At 39.1% G+C, this 19,361-nt stretch overlaps 1 protein-coding gene across 1 annotated transcript in view; it reads left to right on the forward strand.

The window, feature by feature from the left end:
* Positions 1-17,040, forward strand: part of LOC106028536 (jerky protein homolog-like) — a 59,494-nt gene extending 42,454 nt beyond the window's left edge. Inside the window, exon 4 of the transcript XR_010044287.1 lies at positions 3,065-17,040. The gene's annotated coding sequence lies outside the window, so the exon portion shown is untranslated. The remainder of the gene's footprint in view (positions 1-3,064) is intronic.
* Positions 17,041-19,361: the final 2,321 nt, after the last annotated feature.

Below are 19,361 nucleotides of genomic sequence, written 5' to 3' on the forward strand. Positions count from 1 at the left end.
TACTTTTTGCTTCTCTATTGCACCAGAAAACCTTAACATTTTGGTGCCTCATGAATCAGATTGGCAGTGTGTGGCTCCTGGGAGGTCACCCCAGTTTCAAGCTCCCCTGCCAAAGAGCCAGTTTTCTTTCCTCTGGGACCTGCTTATTTGCTGCTGTTAGCCTGCATCCAACACTGATGCACTTCATTTGACATATGTGAGTCACCTTTCCATCTGGGGTTTTTCTGTCCCATTTTCTTAGCCTTAAAAATTCATGCATATATGTCAGATAACCTCTTGCCATCCCTGGACAAAAATAGCAGTTCTTATGTTCCTTGGATAATCAAAGGCAGAGCTGTTACCCTCTTGTCCTCAGGGACCCCACTCTGCACTCTCAGTGTCCGATGAGAATGGGTGTTGGGACCTTCCTTGTCACACTTTCAAAACAGGTGATGACCCCTTTTGATAAATGTGACCCAGGTAGCTTTCATGTTTCTTGGGCAGAGCTGAAGCTCTAATGTCCTGAGATAAAGTTGTTTTCTTGGCTTACCTCTAATTCAGTCACTATGGGGAATATCATTTCCTGTCCCCTGAAAAACATGTCTGTGGGGTACCTGGTTCATAACCTTGGTGCTCTTGGCTTCAAGAAGGCTATAAAAACCAAAAATCTGATCTTTTAGTGCCAGGTGGCTTGGGCAACCTCCTAGCTTAATGACAGACCATGGCCTAAGGAGAAAACATTTGACCCCTCTGTCCTTCAAGATGTATATAACTTTTGTCATTGCAATAGTAAATTAATAGGAATCCCTTATGTCCAGGCCTTTCTCACTCTGACGATGTGTTCTTCTCTCAGTCCGTCTCCCCTTTCCTAACTCCCAGTAGTCTCTGTTTCTATATTTCCTCTCCCTAATCTCAGACTCCCCATCCTCTCAACCAGAGCCATCTATCTCATCGGATGGCACCTCTTGTTCTTTCCCCTCTGTTACTGTGTTGCCATTCTCCCCGCCAGCTCACCACACTTGGTCTTGCATGTTTCAGCCACCTAGCAGACCACATGGTATTAGACAGCCATCTGTGGTCCCATGCCACATGGTCCTCAGCAGCCATTTTGCTGCAACTCACAATGGAGGACAGCTCCATTTTGTGGTTCTTCACCATGTGACAGTGTGCAACCATCTTGTGATATGTCACAAGATGAAAGGCCACCATCTGGAGCCATACCAGGCAGAGAACAAGTCAGCGTCTCCCAAGATCCAGCCATGTTGGAATTTTGGGGACTGAGCAAGAAAGCAACAAGCCCTCCGTCCTGGTAAGTGGTGGCAGTATGAGCGAGCAGTGGGCACACCAGTGAAAGAACAAGTCAGTGTCTCCTGTGGGTACTGGCATGTGGGCTGAGAGTCAAATGTCCCATCCCCCAACCCAGTTAGCAACTGGATGGTGTCAAAGACAGCTGAAGTTGATAACAACCAAGGTGCTTAAAGCAACTTAATGCTTGTATTGTTTCATTAATTATGCTAATCTGGGGCCAGCAAACTGAGCATCTCTTGGGAAGATGACAGTGTGAAATATAGCAAATATGGGGATTTCCTTCTATCTTGTCTTTGAAGGCAAATATTGTTTTCAGTTTTGCTTTACTATGATTAATTGTTTGCTCTATTCAATATTCTGTTTTGATAAGTTCTATTTTTAGTTTGATTTCACTATACCTGATTGAATGGACAACTATTGTGAAGATAACAAGATATACCATGGTACCTATTACTGTTCTCCCGGTATCCTGCTCTGAAGTTCTGTACCAATTTCACTGCTTTATTTCAATTGGCTTTGTTCTGTCTTATTTTGTTGTAGTTTACTACCTTCAAAACAGAAAAGGCCACCATCTTGTGGTCCCTCACCATGTGACCAGAGAAGCCATCTTGTTGCAGGCCACATGATGATCAGTTGCCATCTTGTGCTCCCTAACCATATAACCAGCTGCAGCCATCTTGTTGAAGGTCAAATGATGACCAATCACCATGTAACTGGCAGCAGCCATCTTGTTGCAGGTCATGTAATGATCAGTCACCATCTTGTGTTTCCCTGTCACATGATGATGAGTGGCCATTTTATGGTTAAGCACACTGTAATTGCCCACAGATGCATGCTGAGTGATCACCTGCTCAATGGTCATCTACATCTCCCACTACACAGCCTTCTCAGACTCAATCCTTATTCCCCATTTTGGAGCAGACTGGTCCCCAGGGACTAGTTCATATTCATATTCCTTTTTCTTTCACTGAATTATGTCAGATTAACCATAAATTAGGTTCCTTCTCTGCTGACCCATGAAATTATATTAGAGAGTTTAAATTTATAATTAATTGTTATGATTTACATTTCAAAGATGTTTATGTAATTCTGAAAATCATCCTCAGCTAACAAAAGCAGGCTCACTATGGCACTTTGCAGCTGGAGAAGAAACCAATTGTAGACATAAAACAAACACTGCTGGGAATGACCCTGGGTCTGCTATTCTTATTTCAAGAGATTTGTTAATTGACTTATAAAAAGAGTCTCACTAGTCTATTTATTATAGTTTAAATTGGCCAAATATATTTGAATACACTCTATATAAGGTATTTGTCTGCTAAACTGTATATGTTTCCATCTCCAATCTGTACAGATTGTCTATATTTTTTTTTGTATGTCACATCCACAAACAGCTTTTCTTTTTTGAGTTCAACACCTTTTTCTTTTGCACTTTCAGATTATTTAATCAAGGCTATTTGGGTTATAGATTTAAAAAGCATGCTTCCACCTGGATTGCCAGCTGGTCAAAATGATGCTAAAATTGGTTAAACAAAATCCCTTGGGGTGTGGAGAGACTGGACAAGACTTTAATTGATGAATCTGAAAGCAGCCACCTGGTAACATTAACCAGTTCTTAGTATTAACTGGAGGCCCCAATAATCTCCACAGTCTTATGGAAGACACCTCAACTAAAGTTCATATAGCTAAGACAATTCATTATTGCTGATATTGTGGTATATTTACACCTTCAAGTATAAATCTGGGATTATTTATGATGATAAATATTTTCTTTCAGATCCAGACATCTGCCTTTTTCTTGTGCTCCAGCCAGGAGATTCAAGTCAAACCAACATGAGGTCACCAGTCAAATGATAAATTTTAAACAAAAATTTATGTAATGTCCATCAACAAAAGTACCTAAGAACCAATGGGTTACAATTGCTATAACTTAGAAACAGTTTCTAAACTTAAGTGTCAGCCCTACTGCTCATGCTTTGATTATATATGCCTTTGTATAAATATTTTGATTATACATGGCTTGATTAAAGTTTGTTCTTGCCTAGAAAGTGCCAAACCCCAAGACATCATACAGGTGAAAATAATAACAAATCTGCTAAATTCTTTTTTGATTATTTTTATTGGGATCCACCAAATTTTGTCCAGAAAAACATTATAGGACATATTTGAGACCATAATTGCACTCAACAGGCCTTAAATGACACCACAGTTGATCTCTCTCTTAAATAAAAAAGGTAAAATTAATAAAACAAAAAGTCTTCCAAAATCAAATGGTATCAGACATCCCTAACAGCACAGGAGGTATTTACACAATTGTAAAAACTAAATGTACATTGACAAACCAATGACGTCAGTTTCTAAAATTCCCTGGGCCTTGTCCTTATCCTCCTTATGGGAAGCCATTACTAAAACTATATTCATAATTGTCCTGTTGATTCTGTTATTTGGCCCATGCCTACTTAATTGATTCTTTGATTTTGTCTTCTCTAGACTTAAATCTGTATGCCTACCCAAGATGAAAGTGCCTGGTATCTACTGAGGGCCATTAGTTAGAAGCCCTACAGAGTATCACTGACCACTGTTTAACAACTATGACCCCCTTCAGCCTGAAGAAGCCAGATTGGGCATCACACATTAGCTTCATGGCATTTTGGGTTATTTCTTCAGAGGGGTAAATGTTATAGGCAGGTGAGTCAGTTAAAAATATTATAGGTAGTCAGACAGGACCTTAAAGGAGCCAGCACAAAGGACCTGTTGTGACTTTGTGTGATGATACCTCCCACTGCAGACCAGATCCCAAGACAAAAGGCTAAACTTGGGAGACCTTGTTAATATGGTTCAAACCCACAGGGGGACCTTCTTAATATGATTTTTCCCATTTTCAACAACAGAAATAAAACCCAAAAAGTATGGGAAAAATAAGGAAACTTGCTACATATCAATCTAATCTTCTAGCACCAGCACTTGGGGCTCCTAAGACAGGTAAACCAAAACAGGGTGAAGGCTGCCTGAGCCCCTCCCAGACCATCTTCAAGTGTAACAAGAAAGGACACTGGGCATGAGAATGCCCCAACCCACAAGTTCTTCTGGGGGCCCTCCTACTCTGCAATCTCAAGGGCTATTGAAAAAGCAACTGTCCTAGCTGTCAGAGAGCAGGTAAGTCATCCTTTAACTCCTTACTCCCATAGGAAATCTCATCACCACCAGATTCATCACTGGCTGATCTAATGGGACTTGCTGCTAATGATTGACAAGGCTTGGGGCCCATATCCCCAGTAAAGTATCCTCAGGGCCCTGAATTTCACTGGAGGCCTCAGATAAGGCACTTGTATACATGGAGGCCTTGTATAGTGTTCTTCCTAAATTTTCAGGCCATTATATTAAATCCTCAGTCTCTGCAGTGGGTGCTGACAGCCAACATACACATTCTTTTCAAACAGGGCCCATTTCATGCAAGTTGCAAACTCTTTTTTACTCTTAGCTTTCTGGTAATACCAACATGCCCCACATCCTTTTAGGTAGATATTTCCTCCAAAAGCTTAACTTCTCCTTACCTTCTCCCTTCCCACAGCTTTAGTCCTCCAAACACCATCACAATGTACCATAAAACCAACCCCTCCTCTCCCTTTTTCCCTTGTTGATCCCATAGTCAGAGACACCTCCAAACCCACCCACACTACCATGCTACACCTGTTTTAATTCATTTCAGAGATCCTTCGATTTTTCCTTGCATTCCTGAGTATCCTTTAATTCACACACATCTACAGAGATTCAAACCTATAATCATCTTTTAAACAACAATTTCCTCAATACTTCATTCACCCTACAATATTCTCATGTTCCTAGTACTCAAGCCTAATGGGTCCAATTGTCTGATACAAGACCTTAGGGTTATCGGTGATGCTGTTATCCCAGTTCACCCAGTGGTGCCAAACCTTATGCTCATGCTCTCTCACATTGTTCCCTGCACCACTCACTTCACAGTCCTAGTTCTGCTTTTTGTTTTGTTTTGTTTTGTTTTGTAGCATCCTCCTACTCCTTGTCAGTATTTCTTTTCATTTACATGGACTGACCCAGACACTTTCAGGTATCAACAACTTACCTGGACAGTGCTCTCTCAAAGGTTCAGGGATAGTCCTCATTTCTTTAGCCAAGCTCTTGATGCTAACCTTACAGCTCTTGACCCCAAACCCAGCACTCTCTTTCAATACATTAATGACCTTCTCCTGTATTCTCCATCCCATGCAACATATAGCCAGCCACTTTGGCCATGCAACATATAGCCAGGCTCCTCAATTTTCTTTCCAATCATGGGTACAGGGTTTCCCTTGCTAAAGCCCAAATAGCTTCCCCAAAGTCAAATATCTGGGTCTCTCTTTCACTTCTACCATTCATTCCTTAACCAAGGATCACAAGGCAATTCTTTGGGACCTCACGGTGACCACAACCAAACAACATCTTTTTTCAGTTTAGCTAACCTCTTTCACTTCTAGATTCCTAACTTTACAGCTCTAGCCCAAGCCCTCTACAAAGCTTCCAAAAATTCCTTATCAAAACCCCTAGTCTTAGCCAAGCTCAGAGTACATCTCTGGACTCCTACTTTTCTAAGCCCTTTTAAATGCATGCATGGCTGGCCATTCCTATTCCACAATCTTCCTACCTTCCAAAGTCTCCCTCTTCTTGCTGACCACATCCCAGTTCTCTCTTTCCTCTGACACTTGTTACAACAACATGCCAATCTCTGTCTCCTCCAACCCTCTGATGGAACAAAACCAGATCCTCCCATATCCCCAGGAGATCTAATTTATCTTAAACTTTTTAAATCCATAGGACTAGCACCAAATTGGAGTAGCCCCTACCAGGTCTTCCTCACAACTTCAACAGTGGTCAAGGTTGCTAGACTGCCATCCTGGTTCCACATCACTCAAGCTAAACTGTGCCTCCTAACTGTAACTCCCCTGATTCTAAACATCCTGAGTAGTCATCACATCTTCTATCTCCCCTATCCATCTCACCAAGATCCCATAGCCACAACTTTCAGGCTAAGTCATGTTTTGTTATCCTATTTGGTTCTTGATTCCTTATATTCTATTAGCTATTTTTTTGCTGTAAGACGCTGGGAAGTCTTTCCTAAAGACTTCCACATTATATTCAAAATTGTTTTTATTCTGATCTACATAACAACTATCTTAGTTCTCTCTACCCTCAGCTGTTTGAGTTAAACATGAGACCCCTCTGTGTCTGGTCTCTCATATCACTTATAATATAGTCACAGCCTTCGCCACCCCTAGGCTATTTGGGGGGGGGTATTGGGGATTGAACTCATGACCTTGTGCTTGCCAGGCAGATGCTTATGCCACTGAGCTAAATCCCCAGCCCCTCACCACTAGTCTATAATTTCCCAAACATGGCTTAACTGTCAAGCCTTATGTTTCTCATGTTCCCCATTCTCCCCAGCTCAACCACTGGACCAAGAACAAGTGTTAACTATACTTTTACCCTTTCCAATGGAAAAGTAGTTACCTCCCATAACATCACCCTTCCCAACTCCATGTTTATATTTCAGATTCTTCCTCACTATGGCCCTGATGGAACAACACATTTGGATCATGGACACTTTTCCTTCTACCTCTCCTGGGTTCTTTAATTATGATAGTAGCCTTTATAACATCTTGTTTTTTTTAATCCCTCCAATCTAGGATGCAAGCATTCACAAATAATAAACTCCTTGTCCTGCTGAAACACCCTAGCTCCAGCTTCTACATGAGCATCAACTATCATCTTGTCAACCCTCCTAAACTCCAACACAATGCCCCCATCCAGCAGGAAATAGTAAGAGAAACTCGTTGCTCTTTACTAACAATATAAAGATGGGAGTTGCTTCAGCCCTAATTGCAACTCCCTTTCCAGTTTGCATGTGAAGAAAATTCCAATCAGTTCCTCACATGTCATCAATGCCCGCCCCAAGTGCTGCTTCTGGTCAGATAACCTCCCTCCATGTTTGTCTCTGGTGAAGGAGATAGCTCAACCACCACGGATTACGTGCTCCTTTCCACATCCTCAGCAAACATGTTCTTTTCTTATTTTACTTTTTCCTTCTCTATTGCCCCAGAAAACCCTAACAGAAGTAATGTGACAATAATTATATATAGAAAAAGAAAAATATATGGTATAATGCATAATAATATGCTTCCAAATTTGTTCCCTTATCATTCCATCCTTTGTTTTTGGGGTCAGCTTTATTGAGGTAAAATTTCAAGCACAGTAATTCATTATAATTTTAGTATACTTTCTCTCTTCAAAGTTGCAAGAGCATTAATAGGAAAAACATGAAAATATCACCTACAGCTTTATATTCTTAGAAATTAAACTGCTATGTAGTACTTTGATTATTTCTTGTACTTACACCTCATATTTGAGTGTTTTTGCCTGGTTTATGGTTATAAATGGCACAGACATGTTTAGGTTGTTGACAGCAATTCATGTTAGATAATGAACATTTTTTTTTTCATTGTGCTTCATAGTGTTCTTAATGAAGCCATATGACATTGTCTTTAACTGATCAAATTCCTCCATCTGTTCAGGGACCCAAGCCAAAAATTTGAGTGAGAACATAGGATTCTCATGGCACAGTTCTCATTCAGAACAGCACCTTTTCTTACCTAGATTAAAGAAATGCTCCTAACTGATGCCTTTACTTTTTGATGTTCCATCAATCTGTTATCAAGCACACAGTGTTTAGGGAGCTAAGTAAAATAGAATATTATAGGCAATCAGATAGGACTGGGCCCTCCCTGGAAGGAGCCAGCATAGAAGGTCAGATACCTTGCAACTATGGGGGAAAACAAACACCTCTTGCTGAAGATAAATGACAAAACAAATGCAGCCACACGCTAAGGATAAACATCAGAGATTGATATTCTAAACAGATCTGGATCACTTTGAGGAATCCAGAAGGAGCCACTATAACCCAAACCCCTACAGGCAAAGGCACTCTTCCCCTTGCTACATGACTTGCTTCTCTATTGGATCCTGATTTAATCAATTTTACCGGAGCAATTATACTCACAATCTTATTGGTTGACCATATTTCTGTCCCACCTCATGTCCACCTGCCTGTGAGTTCCCATTTTTCCCTACCTTGGACCTGCCTCACCTCATGGTGGTTGCGCTCTATAAAAGTTCCTAGAAAAGACAGTGTCTTTGGCAACCCACTCAGGACACCTTCTGACTTTCAGACAGAAGCTTTCTTTCTCTCAATAAATATATTCTGTTTTTTAACCTCTGTTGTTCCTAAAATTCATTCTTCAGTTTTAGAGAACACGAACTCATACTGGGACATCTAGTAGGTTGGGAGTTTCTTTCTCTATATCAACAGCAACCAGGTGTAAAACATGTTTTTTCAGTGATTGTTGAGCAACTACCCATTAGAGGCTGAATCATTTCCAGTCCTTCAGATGTAGGCCCTTACCTACATTTTCAGCATCATAAGTTCTCTCAACCCCCACCTCACTGTGTATTTGTTGTATTCTTCAAAAACCTGTCAAGTAAGTGAATGACTCTGCTTTGAATGACTTTCCCACATCTCCCATTTCCTGTGATACCTTTAATGCTTGGTGTAAACATTGCTTCCTCTTGCAAATATCTCTTGCCCTCCCCAGAATGAGGGATATGCTTCTACTTTCATACTCTTGGATATATTTGAAAATGGTTCTATTTTATTCTGTACTTTCCATGTTACAAGTACTACATTCCATTCCAAGTACTATATACTTCTCTATCATAAAAATTATGTTCTATTCAGGTTATTATTTCTAGAGATGTAACATCTGGCATTTGGTAGGTTCCAATAAGTGTTATTTCAATAATTTAATAATTACAGTCTTACTAATTCAGCACTATTTTCCAGGCACTTAATACTTTCCAGGCACTCAAAATACTTTTTCACATATCTCAACCCTCTAAATGGCTCTGTAAGATAGTTATTACCCAGGTGTGGTAGTGCATGCCTGTAATCCCAGCATTTGGAAGGCTGAGGCAGAAGGATTGCCACAAGTTCAAGTTTACCTTGGCTACAGTATTCCATGGCCAGCCTGAACTACATAGGAAGCTTGTCTCAAAAAAAAAAGTTAGTATTTATCATTATCATTTTAAAGATGAGAAAATTGAGACACATAGAGGCAAAATCATCCCACAGCTAATAATGGAATCATAAGACTTATACACTATATTTGAACTTATACACTATAGCTCTGGCTCTGGATAACACGTTCCTAATGAATACACACACACACACACACACACACACTCACTGACATACACAACCTTTCCTTTATTGCTTAATACACAGATTACTTATGGTCGGTTTTTCTTTATCTCTCTGTCTCTCTCCCTGCTTCCCCTATTCCCTCTTTCCCTTTCCCTTCCTTTGACTTTGGCTAAAGATAAATTCCCATGAAAATTAAAGTTGGGACCTTTTGTCTGTATTTTCATATACCCAGTCACAACTTTACCTAACCTGATGTCACTTGTGCCAAAGGAGTGAAAGTTCATGGCAGCTTGCCATCCCAGGCTGACATGGTTTAAGGGGCAGGGCAAGGCAGGTCAAGGACTCTAAAGATGGCTGCAGGACGAGAGCAAGGAAGTGTGATCTGACATCAAATAACCTTGGTCAGCAGTCAGCTTGGCTTCACAATGCAGATTTCAACATAATTTTAGGATGAGAGAATGGAAAGCATTTCCATGTTGCTTCTTCTCAAAACTGCCCCAATTTTAATGACTTAGTGGCTAAACAGTAGCACAGACTTTTGTCCTGTTATCTTTTATGCCAGAAAGTAGTTCATCTAAATTATGTGAATATACATTTTTAAAATTCATTCCAAGTAAATCTGAAATTGAAATTGCCATGTTTTGAGGAAACTCCAAGCAGCCAAATGAAGACATCATGTGAAAGAGAATGATAACTAGCCAGCTCAAGTGGTCCAAATACTCCAACCTAAATACTGGATATGGAAGCCAGGAGTCCATGTCTGACACTTCAGCTTCAGTAGACATGATGTGGTGAACTACTAAGGAACCAAGAGCCAGAATTAAGCCCTCAATGTTATCTTTGTTCTTATTTAAAATTTTATTTTATTTTATTAGTACATGTTTGCAATTCATGAAATTTATAATCATCTTGCAGAGTGGTTACGTGTACATTTACATATGTACATATTATAGTTTGTTTTTTTTTCCCTAATCCCTTTCCCTCCCTTTCTTTTCTCCGCCTCTGGTTCCCCTATTACCATTTTCATGCTTGTCGATATTATGTGTCTTAGCTCATGTTATGGCATATAATGTTACCATTGTTCTTGGGGGCTGCTACAACAGCATAGACTGAATTGCTTATAAACAATAGAAACTTGGTAGTGCATAGTAGTGCATATCTGTAATCCCAACAATTGGGAAACTGAGAAAAAGAATTATGAGTTTGAGGCGAGCCTGGGCCTCATAGAGAATTCAAGGCCAGGCTGTTCAAGGCCAGTGTTTTGAGACACTGTCTCGAAAGAAAGAAAGAGAGACAGAGAGAGAGAGAAGAAAGAAAGAAAGAAAGAAAGAAAGAAAGAAAGAAAGAAAGAAAGAAAGAAAGAAAAGAAAGAAAAGAAAGAAAGAAAGAGGAAAAGGCAAGCAACTTATTTCTCACAGAAGGCTGGGAGTCAGATCAGTATGCCAAAAGAGTTAAATTGTGCTCAGAGCCCTTTTAAGGGTTACAGAATGCCTGACCTCTCACTGTGTCCTCATGTGGTAAAAGGGCAAAGGTCTCTCTGAGGTCTCTTATAAAAGCACTGATCTTATGAATGAGTGGACTCACCCTTATAGTCTAATTTTCTCCCAAAAGCTTCATTCTGGGAGTTAAGATTCCAATCTATGAGTTTGGAGATGGAAGATGATAAACATTCAGGCCATAGCAGATTGATAGTACCAGCTGAACCATCCTAACCATTTATGGCTATTTCAACCACTCCGTTCATCATGGAACAGAAATGAAAAGATTTCTCTTGGAACCTGCTCCAATTCCAGACCACAAAGCATGGAGGATAGTAGATACCATTTAATGCCACTGAAAAATAAGAATAAATTTTAAAATTTCCTCCGTGGGATTAAAATAAATTTTGAATGAGAAACACTCACTGAAAATAAGTTCCATTCCTATTGTTAAGTAAAAATCACAACTGGCCACTGTTTTGAACTAAGTTCCTGCACCAGTCCCCAACATACAAGACTAAAATTAAACTTCGTTTAAAATTCTTAGTCACCAAACTGAAACTAAGATGTTTATTTGACCTAGGATTAGAGATAACAACCAAATTTCCCAAACAAGCCATTTTATATTGGCATGATAGTGACACCAAAAAACCTAACCTGAAGTAACTGGATATTCAACAATGTTACTTTTCTACTGTTCAGTCACCCTATCCCTGCCCTATAAGGAAAGTAACTTTGAAATGACCAATGCACTTTTTGTCTTCATTTTTGTCTTCTTATTGTTGTTTCTGGATTTTTCATCCATTTTCTGTGCATAGAACCAACATCTTCTACTGGGTTTGCCAGAACATTTAACCTGTTTTATGGAATGAACTGCTTCCCAATTCTAGAATTGAAAATGAAGCCAATAAATATCAGTAAACCAAGTTGTTATAATTGTGCCTTAGCTGCTGAGCTGGTTTCCATGCTTTTTTGTGGGTTTGTTTCTGTGTGAAAAAGCAATTGCTCACCACTGAGACTGACTTTGACCAAAGTCACATGCATAATCTCTATGTAGCAGCAGCAGGGATGGCAGCTGAAGGGTTCTCCTGGCAGAGTTTTCATCTCCAGGCAGAGTGATCAATGAAACTGACCTCTAGCTGCCTGAGGGTGTTGGAGCCACTGTGAGGCCTAAAAAACAATGTTTCCTTAGCTTACCTCCTATGGTAGAGAAAACGCTGACTTTAGGAGTAGCTTAACCTAGATTTAAATTCTTCCACTTAAATTTATGCATGACTCTCGACAACTTAATGAGCTTGGAGATACCACATTTTCTTATCTTTAAAATGAGGATAACAGGGCCTAACTTTGTAGGCTTCTAACTGGTAATATTTGGGGTAGTGTGCAAGGATTAAATAAACTGCACTGATCTAACATATATTAATAAGGTAGCTAATGATTACTGGGTATACCATGAATGACTTCAAATTTCTTATCACCATCCTCAGAAAGCTTAGTTCTTTGATGTCTTCCTATTTCATACAGTTTCTCTCTTCTCAACTAACCCACCCTCTTTTCCCTTTCTAAGGTGGTGATCTCAATACATATTTATTTCACTGATCAACGATAAGGACTGCCTCATCTTTCAGTCATTAAACCTAGACTTCTCCCGACATTTGTATCTACCCTCCCTGCCTTTTCAGCAATGAAGGAAATGTCTCCCCTCCATTAAAGACAGTCCTTCCATTTGTGTCCTGAACCCCAACGTCCTTTGCTGTCTCCACTGGATAATTCCATCAGCTTCCTCATAGGTTTTCTTCTCTCTCATCTTTGGAAAATTTATCTTGAACCCTAATCTCCTTTCAGCTACGTTTAAGTCCTCTGGTCTCTCCATAGAAGATTCTCAAGAAAGTTCCTGTTCAGATTATCTCTGCCTCTTCACTGATGAACACTTGGTTTTGATTCTGGCTCTATTATTATTCTGAGATTTTTCTTGTCAGGGTCACCAGTGACTTTATGGTTGCCAATTGCCAACTGCCAGCCTCAGCCTTCTTTCCTCACTCAGTGTCACAGGTAAACACTGATGTTTCTCATAATTTGGTCCTGGGTTCTCTTTTCTTGTATACTCACACATTTCCTAGGTGATCTCATTCATGACAAGCTTTAAACACAATGTTGTTATTATGTTCACGGCTTCCAAATGTATGTCTATTGTTCAAACCTCTCCTACTGTCCCCAGACTTGCATATTCTATTGCCCCATTGACATCAGCGCTGGGATATCCAATTAACATTTGAGGCTTACTTCTTCTAATAGTAAGTTGTTACTAAAACCAGAAAACTAAAAGTCATTCTTGACATTTCCATTTTCTTAAACTTCCATATTTTAAAAATATTTTTGTTGATTTTACTTTGAAAATAGGTCTCAAAACTGTTCATGTTGGGGTCTAGGGGCATAGTAGTGGAGTACACATTTTGCACAAGGATGCACAAGGCCCTGGTTTCAACCCTCAGCATGGAAACAATGCCAGCTGTCCACTTCTACCCATCTCTCATTGACTCTCACCTGAATATCTGGTTTCTGTCTGATGTCGCCATGATTGCACCTGCCCCAATCCATTTTCCATAAAGCAGCCAGAGTTGTATTTCCCAGCACAAATAAATGAATTCCTGTCACCCGTATACTTCACAACTATCAAGTTCACATTATGCTTTGGAAAAAATCCGTACTGCTTTTCTATTCAGAGAGGGAGGGCTTTGCCTAGAATACAAGGCAACTATAAGACAAATCTGAATGTTCAGAGTGCTGGAACTCTCTTATAAAAATCTCCCTATTACCTCTGCTATTCCTGAAGAAATATGCTTGCATCCTAGTCACTAGCATGCTGAAAATACTAAAATCTTTTTAATGTATAGATGATTTCATGTGTGTGTGCCTGGATGTGCATTTCATTTCTTCCACTGACTAGAACACTTTCAAAATCTCCTTACTTGGCAGGTTGTATCTTAACCTCCAAGAATCAGGATAAATGTGATTTCCTTAATTACTCCCATTGTAGAGCAAGGTCCTTCTTCCACTTATTGTCTTTCCATTATTTAATTTGTTATGTCACTTAACACAATCTGTATGTTGGTATATGTATTTTTATCTTCCTCTCATCTGCTTGCCCCCTCACAAGAATATAATGTTGCATGATGGCGGGGACTTTTTCTCCCCTTGTTTAATCATGGTAGTCTTTGTACTTGAAACAGTATCTTAAATATGAGGGCATAGGTTTTAAAAAATTAGGGAAAAAGTATTTCTGAATAAATATTCAAAATAAAAATTGTAGCTAGAATTTTATGTATGTATTTGATGGAAATTGAGCTGGAAAATTATTTAAACTATCATGAAGGCTTTTTTGTTGCTTTTCTTGTTGTTTTGAAACAACAGGAAACATCCTGCCTCAGTTTGCCAAATGCTTGGATTACAAGTATGTGTGTCCATGACCAGCTCCAAAAAGGTGCTCTTGTAAACAATAAATGAGATGTTAGAGTGCGAAAGAATTACCGCTAAGAAATAAAGCAATCCAGAAATCGTTACAAAGGCTGATGCTGTGCAGGCAGAGAAGTTTTATATCAGGTGTTTGAACCATGGTATAAAATCTGCAGGTAGTGGAAGATGTGCCACCTACTGGAGCATGCTACAGCAGAGTTATGACATGTGGAAGGGTGAAGGGGAAAGGGGAACCCTATCCTCTCAACTTCCACACTCACAACATGGAACACCTCTGTGACCAGATAAGGGATATAGAGAAGCTTCCTCGCACGCCGAGCTATCTGGTAGATATCAAGGGGTGCCCTACCACTGAATTTTGACACTATCTACCTGGAAATAGCATCAGATCCCACAGAGTAAATAGTGGTTAAGTCCCATAAGCCTGCTCCTGTTTCAGATACCACTTGCAATTCTCAGGTTGTGATCTTTGCTTTTGACTGGCTATAAAATGGAATTCCCTTGACTTTCCTGATGAGACTCAATAATGTGCTAGGACAGCTCAGGGGACTCAGAGAAATATTTTACTTATGTTTACCCATTTATTGTAAGGGATATTTAAAAGATGCAGTTGGACAACAAGATGAAAGAATGATTTGGGCAAGGAACAGTGGAAGTATCACTGTGTCAGAAGCTCCATATATTCAGCAACCTGAAAGGTCATTGAGTTTCATTATGCAAGATTTTTTTTAAGAGTTTAGTCCCTATAGCTCTGGAATCTATTATGACTGAAAGTTCTAACTCACTAGTTTTCTAATTACTTGAATACTATGGGGACTGATCCAATTATGAGCCTATCTAAGGCCTTACCACATTGGTATATAGCTTGTCATTCATTCATAAAAAAGATCTGTTATGAATAATAATAGACACTCCTAAGACTCAGGAAATTCCCAAGATTCTAGGAGGTCAGTAACATGGACTAGAGGCAAGCACACAATATAAAATATCCAGTGATCTTTGTATTGTGCCATAATAGATTTCAGAGCTATTCAGACCTTAGTTTCAATTTAGTGACTCCATATTCTGCTGCGTGAACTTGGATAGTGAGCTTCTCTACGGATTCAACTCACATGAGAACTGTGATTATAAAGATGCATTGATCACCTTTTCCAGCGCTGGACCCAAATACCTGTAAGTCTAGAGTGAACCGGCTCATGCTATGAGCTGCAGGGAGAGTGTAGGGTTCTATTTCCACAGAAGTCCTTCGACAGGCAAGAGTCGGTGAGTGACTCCAGTCTGGGTGCCTGCAGTATCCCCTGAAGAGAATTCCTGGTCAGGTACCATTCCAGAGAAGAGTTACTTGTTTGAGCCTACAATCCAGAGCAGTCTTCGGATGGCTTCAATTCAGCCAGAGTAAGTGTCAGTGTCCCACAATGACTTAAGTGAAGGCCAACCATGATCAGGGAACTGCAGTCATGCTGAAAGAGACCTGTGGAGGGATCTGCACTCTTACACCCAGAAGTTAGGCCCGCAGCAAACTGTTTTGGATTTAAAAGTTGCGGCATTGGCACCCTTGACCTTGGTGACCACATACAGCATGAATCTGGGGTCTCTCTGCCTTCTTTACCAAGCAGCATGAACTGGAATGTGTCGTGGCCTGTGGCCTGGAGATTGCCCCGAAATTGTAGGTCCTAGAAGAAAATCCAACAATATAAATTACACAGGAATTTCTTTTTGTCCTTTTTTGTTTGTTTGATTGGTTGGATTTTGTTTTTGGTTTGTTTGTTGTTTTTGTTTTCAGCGAGTGGCTGTGTTGTTTTTACTTTTTTGTTTTGTTTTTGTTTCTTTCTTCCTTTCCTCTTTTCTTCATCATTGGCATTTAAGGACTTTTCCTTTGTCCTTCTTCCTTGAATTTTATCTCTTTTTCTCTTTTTTATTTATTTTTCTTTTTCCTCCATTTCATACTTTGCCCTTTATTTTTCTTTTCTACGTAATTTCTTATTTTTTTCTCCCTCCTTTTCTTTTATCTTCTATTTCCCATCGATTTTCCCTAGAGACCTAATTCTGTAAACATCCTTATAATCCCCTGGGGTCCTTCCCCTTCTCTCTGTTCCCTCTCATATCGACATAGAAGATCAGGGTGTGACAAAACTCATAAGGAAGTAGGCCTGTTAATTTTGAGATTTTAGAGCACATGCAGAGAACAGTTCCCAAAGCCCTGCGTATGGGCTTTTCACACGAACTTGAGCAAATTTTCAATAAGATGGCTTAGACCTGATGTCAGCTGGAGGCATGAAATCCCAGCACCACCTCTCAGGTCCCACATGTAGATGTTCTCACAGGCTTCCTCAAGGTTAGGAGAGTAGGAAAGAACGCAGATGCCAAGAAGAGCTTGCTCTAGTGATTTTCCTGGGGAAGTTTGCTCTCTTTCCTGCAGGGGCACTTTCATTTTGTTTGCTTGCTTTTGTTCACCCCACGCTTGCTTTCCAGACCTTGTTTCCTCCCTCGCTCTTCATTTTACTTTTTCAAATAAACTTTGCCACTGCGTTTTGCTTGTTTTGTCAATTTTTTGTTCAAGATGAGAAAAACCTGGAATCTAACTTCAGATGGGGAGATAAACAATACAAAACTAGGTAACATTTATTTGGTTAGCCACGCCTAGAAAGTGCTTCCCAGTGGTTGGGGATGTGGCCCTGGATTTGGCCCCCAATATTAAAAAAAAATCACAAGGAAAGGAACTACCCAATAACGATATATATATATATATATATATATATATATATATATATATATTTGTTTGTTTAAGCTTTCAAATTTTGCTTCTTGCATTTCCCTGTTCCAAAACTCTATATCCTTAATAGTGTAACCATAAAACTTTGTTAGTCTTTTGATAGTTAACTCTGTTAAATTCTGTTCTGCAATTATTGGAGATATAGCTGTTGTATTTACATAAATATAAGTAAATACCTGGGTTGTCTTCACATTTACACCATAATTGTGGATTTCTTATCCAGAATTAAGGGCGGTATATAACTAGTTCTTGGCTTAATTTTTAGATTTTTCTTTGTTTGTTAAGATTTAGTTTTGTTTTTTGAGCCAGGGTCTCATTATGTAGTCCAGGATGATTTTGAATTCACTATGTAGCCCAGGCTGGCCTCAGACTCATAACAATTCTCCTGTCTCAGGCTCCCAAATGCTGCAAATAATTTTTAATCTTTACTAGTATATGTTTGTAGTAATAATGAACACATTCATTGTAGGTAATTGGCACATGTACATAATTGATTCTTATAGTATTTTAATATCCAATTTATCTTGGATGATATCACTACAGTTAATGAGTAATATTAACTATACTATACCATACTATATATAACTTGATATTAGTAGGGTGACATAATTGTCATTATTTTTCTGTAAACCAATGCTCATATTACCTTTGAAACATTAACAATACTAGAGTACATTTCCAGAGAACTCAGTTGTTGGGTTAATTTCACGGCATTTGTTCCTTTCAAATTAACCTAAGTGGTTGATCTTAGGGATGAAGTAAAGGATTACAGTTAGCCACACACAAAGTACATCACCAAAAAACAACTAAAGAGATATCTGTACTAGCAACATCTTTACACTACAAGAATCTGCAAAATCAGCGTGCGTGTGCACGCGCACACACACAACACACCACAGCACAGCACAAAACAACAGAATCATGAAAAGACAATTCAACAAAATGCCTCCCAAATCTCCCAAAGCCAGTCCAGGGGGTGTCAAGGGGCAGAATAACATAAGCCACATGTCTGCATTTCTCAAAAGGATAATAGAGAAGGTTAAAAAGTTAAAGAAGTACTCAGTGGAATCACAGAAAATATAACTAAACAGATAATGGAAGTAATAACCAAAATGATCTAGAACCTTTCAGAAGACTCTACTAAGTAGCTAAATGAACTAAAAAAATAATACAATAACCAGTTTACCAAAAAACTAGTCTATGAAATGTTTTCAATCAGGAATCCAGGAGATAAAATTTATTTTGAAGTGTGGACAGCAGACGTGACCAATGCGGGCACAGAAATTCAGAACTGGAAGACAATGATGCCTTCAAAAGACCAACTACTCAAACACCTTAAAATCAGTAAAAAAAAAAAAAAAAAAAAAAAAACCATGAAAAATTGATCCAACATCTGGTAGAAGATGCAAAGAAGACTAACCTAAGAGTAAATGAAATAAATGAAAAGTCAGAAGACAGCATAAATGGCATAAACAACATGTTGACAAAAATGGAAGATTCACATTCAGAGCTATGCTAAACCAATCAGTAAACTAATCGGATTATCACACACTCGTAATCCATATTCACATACCCTAGACCAAACCACCTCTGAAAAGCCTCACCTATGAGTACATGAGGCTTTGTGGAAACATCTATCTATAAGCCATAACACTGAGATTTCATCTCACTCCAGGAAGAATAGCTGTCATCAAGAAATCAGCAAATAACAAATACCAGAAAAGCTTCAGGGGTAAACCTTCTTCATTGTTGGTGGGAGTGTAAACTGGTATAATCATTATGGGAATCAGTATGATTTATTAAAAAGAAATTTGACTGAGCTATTTCCCTTCCAAGTATCTTCCAGAAAGAGTTAAAGAAATCATATCCCAATGATATATGAATACCCATGTTTATAGCAGCACCATTCATAATAGCTAAATCTTGGAAGCAGCCTATATGTTCATCAATCAAAGTAAAAAGGCAATAGGAAAAAAGGATAGAAAAAGTATTACTGTAATTCAGCATAGACAGTATCTAAAAGTGTACTCTGATTGTCTCACACTTTTTATGTTTTTCTGCAGTTAGTCTGAATCCAGTT

The sequence above is a fragment of the Cavia porcellus genome, unplaced genomic scaffold (assembly GCF_034190915.1).
Source record: "Cavia porcellus strain 051 isolate PalLab524CR breed Dunkin Hartley unplaced genomic scaffold, mCavPor4.1 scaffold_28, whole genome shotgun sequence".
NCBI lineage: Eukaryota > Metazoa > Chordata > Mammalia > Rodentia > Caviidae > Cavia > Cavia porcellus.